We start from the raw sequence: 11,507 nt of genomic DNA on the forward strand, positions 1-11,507 counted from the left end.
TATTTATTTATTTTAAGCATAGGTCTTGGGGATTGACCCCAGTTTGGTGCTATATTTTCTTGTCTGTAAAACTGTAAATTTTGGGCATCAAACTTTGTAAACATAAGCTTTGAATGGGAACCAAAATCCTTCAAATAAAGGTATAGTATAAATAAAACATGCTCATCCAGTATGGACTTATTATTTTTCCACAGTAAAAAAGAGGGAAATTGTTTGTATTCACTCACCCATTACCAGTTTCTGATTACCTGTCATAAGTCAGGCACTTGTACTAATGGCTATAATAGTGACACCAACAAAGAACTGGTTTCTGCTTTGTAGGTTTACCCAGCAGTAGAGGTAGTGATCAGAGTGGTATAGTTTAGCCCATGCTGTGCTGAAGCTAGTTTATGCAGGTTCTCAAGAAAGTACATCAACATTCCAGAATTCTGAAAAATGGTTGCTAACCATATCTATTATTAAAACTAAAGGTAAATAGGCAACTCTCGTTAGCTCATAGATTCCATATCTTTCAATTTGCCTACTGAATTAAATTTATTTGTAACTGTAGAAGTCAGTACTGTGGCAATCTGTGTGCATGTTGTGTATGAGGCCATGAGAAATTCAAGTTGCCCTAGGTGTGTCTTCCTAGCTGAGGTTGAAGAAGGCCTTTTCATTTCAGCTCCCATACTTTAAACAAATATTCTTTTGTTTTATATTTAGTGCCAGGTTTTTCACATTTTTGTGGGTGATTTTTCTGCTTAAAATAACCTCAAACATAGTGCTGATGTACTTCTTAGTGTTCCACAGCACAAAAAAATAGCTACTGGTGTGTTTTTGGAGAAAAACATACATTAGAACTTAGGCTCCATTCATGCCTAAGTTATAGTATTGTGACTGTGCATTCAATGTTAATGAATCAGTAGTACATATCAGAGAAAGTGTCTTTAAATAGAAATACAAATAGAACAAGTTGATGGAATATCACTTGACAAATGTCAGATGTTACAATCAGAAGCACATAGAGATTTAATTTTTATTTCTTCTAGAAGCATTGTAACCCAGTGTTTCCAGCACTTCCTAGAAGGAAACAACTGTGAATAAGAACTGACTATATACATGTAAAATAAAATAAATTACATAAAACAAAGTTAATGAATTCCCCAAACTTCCCATCTTCTTTTATTTTACTGCATACTATTATCTTGCACTGCTATATAAGTCTATTGTATTTGTATAGTAGGGATATTATGCAATAAAGGTATTCTGTGCACAAGTCTTCCCTTCCATGTCTAGTGATGCCAAGGCAGCAGCTTGACATCAGCCAAGATAGAAATGTTTACTTCATGGAAATGAGTAAATGCTAAAACCAAGAATCTTTATTTCCAGTTTCCATTCAGCCCTCAAACATTTACTATTTATCAGCTATCTTCAACTTTTTCTAGAGGTCTACTGATAGGGCTAATGAAGCTGACTTCCATGTACTACCTAAGAACCTGCCCACCTCTGGTCCATTAACCAATACTGACTCAGTGTGCTCACATGCCTCAAGGTGGGATATATACACTCAGGCTTCCTGTGGGACCAACTGAACTGGGAGACGCAGAAGCCTAAGAATATGTTCATTTGGTTTTCTTCCCTTCCTCATCTTGCTTCCTTCTTTCCCTTCCCCTGGAAGTGTTTTCTTCTTAAATCTCATTCATACAAATGTTAAGTTTCCGTATTTGCTCTTGGAGTAGCCCATCTGAAAGGGTACTCCAGCAAATCTGGCAAGAAAACCATAGGGTCAGCAGCTGGCAAACTCATGTTGACCCTAAAGAGAAAAGAAATAGAGTTTTAGTGTATTGCTGCCAAAAACCCAAACAAACAAACAAACAAACAAACAAACAAACAAAAAAAGCAAAGCAAAGGAAAAGAAAATCGTGCAGCCCACAACCCCCCTGCTTTCAGTTCCTCTTTAAAAAGCTATTGCTGAATTGGTAAGACTGCTCAGTGGGTAAAACACTTGTTGAACAAAGACCATTTTGATGGCTCAAATTCATTGTCAGAACTCATGTAAAGGAAGAAGGAGAGAACCAGCTCCACAAAGTTGTCGTCTGACTGCTACATATGTATGTGGCACATGCTGTGCCCCTTCCCAATAGATACACAGAGGTACATACACATACCCAAATAATAACAGTTTCAAAATAAAATCTTCCAATTTTACATTTGATTTAAAAAAATGTTTCAACACCTGTAAAAGGACACAAATTACGATTTCTTTTAGTTTTGTGCTTGCCACTTTGTAGTTGCTTAATGCTTTCATATTTTGATAAGCTCTAAAAGATTACTGGAACATCTTTTACTCACCCTGGCTTCTTGCTGGGTTTGCCTCTGCTGAGCTCAGCTAGCAGCCGTGAACTCTGACATGCAATAATAAATCAAGCTTTCATCAAGTTTTTCTTAGGCTGTTGAGAAACAGAAACCTGTAAGCGATGCTGCAATAACGCTCTTTGAAATCGTTTTACCATGATAAGAAGTGTAGCAAGTAATCAAGAAGCCCACTGTGCTGTTGTATACAAGGGGAATGCGATGCTCGGAATAGTTTCCTCATTTTCCAATCACTATTGCTCTAGAGTTAGCAAGTGCCAGTTCGGAGGCATGGTCTGAGGAATTGTGCAGTAATTAAATGCTTGCTTGGGAAAACAATTTTAGATTGATAAATTGCTTTATTGCATTTTGAAAGACTGAAAGGGGCGGGCAATAGGTGGACTGTGTGTTTGTCTTCTTCACAAAATGTCATGTATTATTCACGTGGGCAAAGACTGAATTTAAGAAGGAAAGAAACTTGGGGCATAGGGTCATTCTTGCCCCGGCAGCCATTACAGAGGCCTGTCTCAGTGATTCCTGGCAAGGTTTGAGGATAAGGGAGACGTTTCTGCATAGTGAATCTGATGTTTAAAACTGAGTTCACTGACGGCTACAGGCTGGGGAGCTATTCACTCTCTTTGATATTGTTCTGGGCCAAGCAGCTCTGCAGAAGAAAGAGTTTCTGGTGACTTTAAGTCTGTTAAATTATGTAAAATTCAGAGAAAATCATGAAGTGCGATTCACAAAGTATAGCACAGGTGAGAGAAATATTGTTAAGAACATTGGGCACCACAAAACAAATGCTTCACCGGGACTACTGATTGTATTCATGATTTTGTTTGCTCTAGATTTTGAAAAGATGGGCAAAGACTTACCTAGAGTGAAATACATAGAATTTAAATGTAAAGCTTAGTTTAAAATGATAAATATTCACACAATTATTGTCCATATAAAAATACAAAATAATTTCATTTCCCCCAGAAGGTTCCTTTATGCATTTTTTCCCAAATACCATCTTCTTCCAGAGATAATTCAATATTCTAATTTTTAAAAATTCCTCAATTTAAAAAAATTAAAGTAATTGGTTTATATCCATGATGTATATGTGTGGGCTGGTGCATGTGTGTGCATATGGGGAGAGGACAACTTTGGGGAACTAGCTTTCATCTTCCATCTTTATGTGGGTTCTGGGGATCACACTTAGGCTGACAGACTTGCACAACCAGGCAAGTGCCTTTATCCACTGAGCAATCTCTGTGGCCTGTACTAGTCAAAAGGTTATATATAACACATTAGTCTCACTTACACTTGCCTTATTGTGTATGAATGTACTCCTTTCTTTTGAGCGGTGGCTTTCCCTTACCCTCATACATTCTACAACATGGATACATATCAAATATATTGATCTTTTATTGATAATTCTTAGGTTCTGTCCTCCTGTATGGCTGCACCATGGTGTGTTTCCAGTTGATGAATTTCCTGCTAGCTTCTGCTTACTGTGAATAAATCTACGAAAAGTATTGTTGACTTGGAATACCTCAAGTTGTTCCCTATTCATGGGGAATTATGAAAGTAGAACTCAGGTTCTTGCTTGGTGAGGGGAGATGAAGTAGACATCGTGTGCCTGAGTGGATGGAAGCATTTAAGAATCTTTGCAAACTCCAGTGGAAGGGGAAGCCCTTGGTCCTGCCAAGACAGAACCCCCAGTGAACGTGACTGTTGGGGGGCGGGCGATAATGGGGGGAGGATGGGGAGGGGAACACCCATATAGAGGGGGAGGGGGAGGGGTTAGAGGGATGTTGGCCCGGAAACCGGGAAAGGGAAAAACAATCGAAATGTAAATAAGAAATAACCAAGTTAATAAAGATGAAAAAAAAAAGAATCTTTGCAAAGGAATGTTTGGCACCTAGAGAAATTGGGTTAATTGGAGAGCTTACCTGGAGCCAGTGCTGTCTAAGTTCATCTCTGAATCACATATGGCCATAATGAAGCTATGTTGGCGAAAAGGTGACTGAGAGTTCACTGTAGTCAATGAGTTACGGAGCTACCAGAACTGACATGACTGGTTCCCAGGAGACCACATTGGAGATTCGCTTTCTGCCAAGAGCCCTCTGATAGTGGAACTGGACTGCACACTGGCCTAACCACAGACAGAAAGAAGGGCTGATAGACTTGTGGAGGAATTATGGCGCCCCCTGGGGGATACTGACTTATTCCTCCAGATAGCCTTTTCTGAGGTCCAGTTTCAGTTGTACAAAGTAACTTCTCAGCATCATTATTTCAGTAACTCTTTCGAAAGATTTCAAAGTTAATGCAAAAACAGTTATGATGTGATTAGGGACAACTCAAATTAAGGAAAGATTAAGAAGGATATATGTGGTGTTTACCCTCTCACAAGAGGGGAGGGAGAATCAGTTTGGGGTTATTATTGTTTCTGATAGAGAGGCTTCATAGATTTTGATAATTTATAATATCTGCTTTATTAATGCAGGTGGTAGGGTAAGATAACAAGTTCGTCTGCAAAGTTCTTTGAGCAAAATGTCTGTACAAGATAGCAGTAGGCCTTTTGTGTCTTGCTCGCTCAGGGTGTAAAATGAGCGATTCTCAACCCACATCAGCACCACTCGTTCAGTGAGCATTTGGGAATGTGTGGGAGCATTTTTGATTGTCACAATGATTGGGGGTGGGGTGGGCACTGCTTCCCATTGCTGAGGTGGAGGAGGGAGGGAAAACGTCCAGCATGGAGGAGAATTTTCTCATTTAAAATACCAGTAGGACCCCTGTAGAGAAATGTTCCCCCCACCCACCGGAAGATCTAGAGCTATTTATAGGCAATTAATATTCAGGAGCTTTACTTATATAAACAAAGTAAGTCAAGCAAGTAGGAGTCAGCAGACTTAAGAGGCTTATTGTGACAGGAATGGAATTAAACTCATTTTTGCACATTGAACTCGATGGCGATTTTACCCAAAGCAGACATGAAGCACTAGCCTTAAATGGGATATGAAGGTGGGGAGATTCGTTTTCCAGGATCCTCAGCATGGCTTTCTTCCTTCTCTTCCAAATGTCTGCTAGTTCACAGGTCCTGCTCTTTGCTTATCCTCCTATGGATAAGAATGCAGCTGATAAATTCATTAAGTCATGTGAATTTTCTATTACATCTCCCAGCAGGATTATTATTAGGAGGGGAAGAATCTCAGATGTGGGAGAGAAAGAGGGCTTTTATTATTATTATTTTTTATTTTTTGGCTGTGAGATCATTCTAGAATTTTTTATTATTCCCAGCCAAGTTATTAAACTATTTTCTTGGGAGAATGATTTTAGCTGCATAAACCAAGGTGTTAATATTTGCTGTAACCATGACAAAGAGAGGGAAGGCAGATATCTTTGTAAAGTTATGGACCTATGAACAAATTGAACAAGACTCTTGAAGAAATGAGTTTAAAATGCACCACATGTGTGACAACATATGCATTTTCATTTTTGTTAAGTCAAATATTTCTTACAATTTTCATACTGTATAATTTGGAGTCTTACATTAAAAAATCCATTCAGTGTGTCCAGATGTGAATGATTAGGCATGACGAATTTCAGTGGAGGTTGTGGACAAAGGTCTCATGTTGCCACATTTATCCATGGGCCAAGATGTCTCAGATTGGATACCACTAACACCCCCCCACCCCGAGAAGTTTTGCTACAGTATTCTGTTTGTTTCCATTAAGCATTTCCTGGGTGGGAAGCCTTTTCTTTTGTGAATAAGATTGATGATAGATTTTCCTCAGGCTTCCAAAAGACATAGACTTACTTTCTGTATATTTAATGTATGAAAGAAATATTACTAGTATAGCCTCTCAGGACTCAAAGGGGAGGGGAACCCTAGATGAAATGCCCTACAGTGAGAGGGAACTTATTGAACCCACCTATCCCACAGCCAGAGCTCTGACCCATAATTCTTCTAGTCTGAAAGAAATGCAGGGATGGAAATGGAGAAGAGCCCAAGGAAAAGAAGGTCCAGCAACAGGCCCAAAATGGGATCCAGCTCAAGGGGAGGCCCCAAGACCTGACACCATTACTGAGGCTATGGGGTGTTCACAAAAAGGGACCTAATATGACTGCCCTCCAAAAGACCCAACAAGCAGCTGAAAGAGTCAGATGCAGATATGTGCACCCAACCAATGAACAGAAGCTGCTGACCCCCATGGCTGAGTTAGGGAAAAGCTGGAGGAAGCTGAGGAGAGGGCAACCCTGTAGGAGGACCAGCAGTATCAATTAACCTGGACCCCTGAGATCTCTCAGACACTGGATCACCAACCAGGCAGCATACACCAGCTGAGATGAGGCCCCCACCACATATACAACAGAGGACTTCCGGGTCTGGGTTCAGTCAGAGAAGCTGCACCTAACCCTCAAGTGACTGGAGATCACAGGAAGCTTAGAGGTCTGTTGGGGTGGGTAGGGTAGGGACATCCGTGTGGAGACTGGGGGAGGGGGAAGAGTGTCTGGGGAGAGGGAGGAGGTATGGGATGTGGAACCCTGGGGTGGGTGGACTAGGAGGGGAATAAAATCTGGAGTGTAAAAATAACTAACTAACTAAATTAATTAATTAAAAAAGAATAACCACTTCCTGAGTCAACTAGTGGCCATAAGATTTAATTACAGATGCTTCTGGGATTGCTGGGCTAAAGTCTGTAGAATCAAAATGTTAGGTAGATTGATATTTCTTCTTTGTCTGAGAATGGATTTCTATATTTATTGACTGATTGTTGTTCATGTACTTTGCATCAAATACGAGAGTGACTGTGACATTTTCATGGAGCATCTTGGCTAAGAAGGAATTGTAATCTTAGTGATATGTGATATTCACTTTATTTTTTTACAGTCTTTAGCACACACATGTTAACAGTAGTGGTAGGTAGATTTTGGTGTTCATTGGTATGCTAAGCTAAAAGGGGGAACACAAAACAATTGTTCCTCTTTGTGAAAAATACCATGAATATACTATGTGATGTAGTCATTTGGATAATCTTAAACCTGAAAAATAATAATTGAAAAGCCTCATTAACCATAATCCTTACAGTGCTGCTCTGTAAGAATCATCATCTCTGGATAATGAAAGAGGAAACTAGGCCAAGAGAGGTTAAATATCGTGTGAAGGTCTCTTGTTTATTTGTTGTACCAGTGGGATTCAAAGACTCAATTTGTTATCTTTTACCATTTCTGAAGTGTAAATACTCTGTTTCTAATATCAAGTTACTAATATGAAATAATTGGTCAGAAAGTTCGAGATCGATGAATATAACGGCTCTAGGGAGCCTGTATGAGTTGCCTCCAGCATTATTCTAAGTACAGTAAAATACTTAGGTAAGTTTGGGTGTCCGTAGGGTAGAGTTTTGTACTAATTTCCAGGAATCACCCAGGAAAGGGATGGAAGAGCCTCAGGTTTATTCATAATATGTCCTCCAGGCTGGAATTGAGGTCATGTCTACTTAGGAAGGGTAAGAGACCATCTCTCAAGTTTCTCATTAATTCCTAGTAGCGTAAGGAGAGATTTAGATTTTCTTGTACCCACGGAAGTTTTATGGCAGTGTTTGAGCATACGATTCGCTAATTCAAGGTCAGAAGTAGGAAAGACACGGAGACTAGCACAGGGAAGCCAGCCATAGATGCAAGCATTGGAATGGGGCAGTAAGCACAAATACTAGGAACAGTGAACAGTGGAGAATTGGATGCCTTCTCATGATGCCAGGACTCTATGATCTTTAGAGAAAGGACAGAAAGATTCAAGGAAGTAGAAAACATGGCAGATGTTAATTATTGTCATAATTAGAGGTCGTTATAGGGAATGCTGCCAGAATCTCCCCCTCTCTTATTTTTTGGTAGAAGCCCAAAAGCAAAACAAAGCCGGGCTTTGAGGCTCATATTGTCAGAGCTATGGAAATGATGCAGAACATTTTCTCCTTTTGCTTCAGGGAGAAGTAACTGGCAATTTTTGTGATTCTGATAAATACCATTATGCCCCAAGTCCTTTGAGACAAATTTTTAACAGCTGATATAAATAGGGCAAGGTGATACAATTTACAAAATGCATCTACAAGACGGAGGAGAGAGTTCAGTTGATACAGTGTTGGATCTGCAAGCTTGGTGACCTGATTTAGGTCCACATAACTACACAAAGTAGTTGGCCATGGTGTCACATGCTTATAATCCCATTACTGTGGAGGTAGAGACAGGTGGAACCCTGACTAGACTGGCTAGCAAGCCTAGTTTAATTAGTGTGGTCCTTAAAACCCCATTTCAAACAGATTGCTCATGCCTAAGAAATGGTAAATAAGATTGTCTTCTACCCTCTCTATGCATGCCCCACATGATCATGAGCATTCACAATGCACTCACAAACATACTGCTTAAGATAGAAGTGATACCTCTTCATTGCTGATGGGAGTGCAAACCTGTACATCCACTTTGGAAATCAATTTGGAGACTTTTCAGAAAACTGGGAATAGTTCTATCTCAAGACCCAGCTATACCACTCCTGGACATATACCCCAAAGAAGTTCCAGCATCCCATAAAGACAAGTATAATAATAAAATTATTACAACTAATATAATATAAATGCTCAACTGTGTTTATAGCAGCCTTGTTCATAATAGTCAGAAATTGGGAACAACCTAGATGTCCCTCAGCTAAAGAATGGATAAAGAAAATGTGGTACATTTACACAATGGAATACTATTCGGCTATTAAAAACAAAGACATCATGAATTTTGCAAGCAGATGGATGTAATTTTAAAATATCATCCTGAGTGACAGAACCCAGTCCCAAAGAGCATGCCTGGTATCTACTCACTTACAAGTGGATATTAGCCATAAAATACAGGTACCATGCTACATTCTACAGATCTAAACAAGGTAAACAAGAAAGAAGGCCCAAGCATGGAAGCTTGGATCTTACTTAGAAGGGGGAATAGAATAGTCTTAAGAAACAGATGGAGGGAAGGAAAGGAAGGGCAAAATGGAGGATTCAGGATGAGGTGTGGGGAAGGACAGGAGATATGCCTAGATGGTTATGCAAATTAATGGAGATTTGCAACTGATTGAGATGAAGAGGTGGGGGGCATCTCCAGGACTAGATAGGGACCTGGGATAAGGGAGGTGCCAATGAATCAATGGGGATGACTTTAGCTGTGACTCACAACATTGGAGATATGGAACCTGAAGAGGCCATCTCCTGTAGCCAGGCAGGAACCCCAGTGGAGCCATAAAGACACTAACCCACCCACAAAACTTTCAACCCAAAATTCATCCTGTTTACAAGAAAATGCAGGCACAGGAGATGGAGCAGAGATTGAAGGAATGGCCAACCAATAACAGGCCCAACTTGAGACTCATCCCATGGACAAACACCAATATCTGACACTATTAATGATACTTGTTTATGCTTGCAGACAGCTTCACCCAGCACCTGACTTAGACAGATATAGACACCCAGAGTCAAACAGTGGATGGAGCTTGGGGACTCTTGTGGAAGAATAGGAGGAAGGATTGGGGCCCTGAAGGGGATAGGGACTTCACAGGAAGACCAACAGAGTCAATTAACCTGGCCCCTTGGAATTCTCAGAGACTGAACCACCAACCAGAGAACATACATGGGCTGGACCTAGGTACTCTGCACCCAGCACATATGTACCAGATATGTAGCTTGACCTTCATGTTGGTCTCAAACAACTGGAGTGGGGGCTATACCAAAAGGCATTGCCTGTCCGTGGGATGAGTTCCTATAGCTGGGCTGCCTTGTGTGGCCTCAGTGGGAGAGATTACCTAGTCTCACAGAGACTTGAAGTGCCAGGGGTGGAGGATATCCAAAAGGGCCCACCCAGTCAGCGGAGAAGGGGAGGGAGAAAGCAGAATGATTATGGGCAGAGGTGATCTGATCAGGAGGGGGCAAGGAACAGGATGTAAAGTAAATAAGTAAAAAAATAATCTAAACTAAGAGAGATAGTGTTAGAGGAGATCTCTCTGTGTCTCTGTTTCTCTGTCTTTGTGTCTCTGTGTCTCTGTGCCTCTGTCTCTGTCTTTCTCTGTCTTTCTGTCTCTGTCTCTTTGTCTCTGTTTCTCTCCTCTCTCTCTCTCTCTCTCTCTCTCTCTCTCTCTGTCTCTCTCTCTGATGTGCATTATTGAACCTCTCCTTTATCAGTTTTGCACGCCCAGCAGATAGTACTCAGTGGGTGCCTCTTGCTGTTTAATCTAGCCATGTGCTTTCGGATTGTCACATGCCATCAACAACATGAAACATTTTACTAGGAGAGACTTAATTGCTGGAAGAACATCAGACTAGGTTTGAGGAGATCTAAATTCTCATTCTTCCTTTGTACCAGATGTGTGATGATGGAAAAAAAATACCCTCTGGGTCATTCACTACACTATCATTGATGACTCCATCCTTTGTGTTTAGAGAAATGGTACACAACCCTCCTACATTGTTTTAAGACTCTTCTTCTTTTGTTTTTTTGTTTTTTTGTTTTAAGACTCTTCATCCCAGACTAGCTACTTCCCTGTTTCTCTGGTCACATATGAGGGAATACCTTCAGAGGTCGTTGCATGCATTTGTCTTTACTTTCTTTCTTGAGGCTTGTTCCCTAACCCTCCTAGCCTAGCCTTGCTCTTGCAGATCTCCCCATGCTTTGGCACTGCCAAACCCACTGTTTAGTATGCTTCAGCTACTCGTCATGTCAGCCCACAACCCAATTATTGACTTTCTTGTCTTGCCTGCTTTCTGTAATGCTATTCCTTCCTGGTGGCTCCTTCTCAGTCTTTATTGCTGGTGTGACTTCCTCCTCAAAACCATTAAATGCTGGCATGCCACAGTGCTTACTTATCAGAACTCATCTCTTTTCTAACTGATCTCCCTCTGGATGAGCTCAGTGTCAAATGAGTATCTACCTTATCTTCTGACTTGAACTCTGGATTTGTATAATCAACCCCTTACCACCCATTTCCATTTGTATGTCAAGAAGGCATCTCAAATTCAGCATACAGAATGAGCTCCTAATTTTTTCCAGTCAGAGATAGTTGTGTTTACATTTCTCACTGCTCTGTCACATACCACAGAGAAGTTAAAAAGAAGAAAATTTTATTTTGGCTCATGAATTGGAGGTTTTATTCTACAGTCGGCTGG

The 11,507-nt window shown here is 40.5% G+C and overlaps 1 long non-coding RNA gene across 1 annotated transcript; it reads right to left on the reverse strand.

The window, feature by feature from the left end:
- Window positions 1-986: 986 nt before the first annotated feature.
- LOC147998213 (uncharacterized) lies at window positions 987-4,483 on the reverse strand. Its single transcript, XR_015647065.1, has 3 exons — window positions 4,269-4,483; window positions 2,332-2,429; window positions 987-1,792 (listed from the first exon to the last, which is right to left on the reverse strand). It is a non-coding gene; the product is annotated as an uncharacterized LOC147998213 (long non-coding RNA).
- Between the last annotated feature and the right edge of the window lie 7,024 nt (window positions 4,484-11,507).

This window comes from Rattus norvegicus, chromosome X (genome assembly GCF_021556685.1).
Source record: "Rattus norvegicus strain SHRSP/BbbUtx chromosome X, alternate assembly SHRSP_T2T, whole genome shotgun sequence".
In the NCBI taxonomy this organism is placed as follows: Eukaryota; Metazoa; Chordata; class Mammalia; order Rodentia; family Muridae; genus Rattus; species Rattus norvegicus.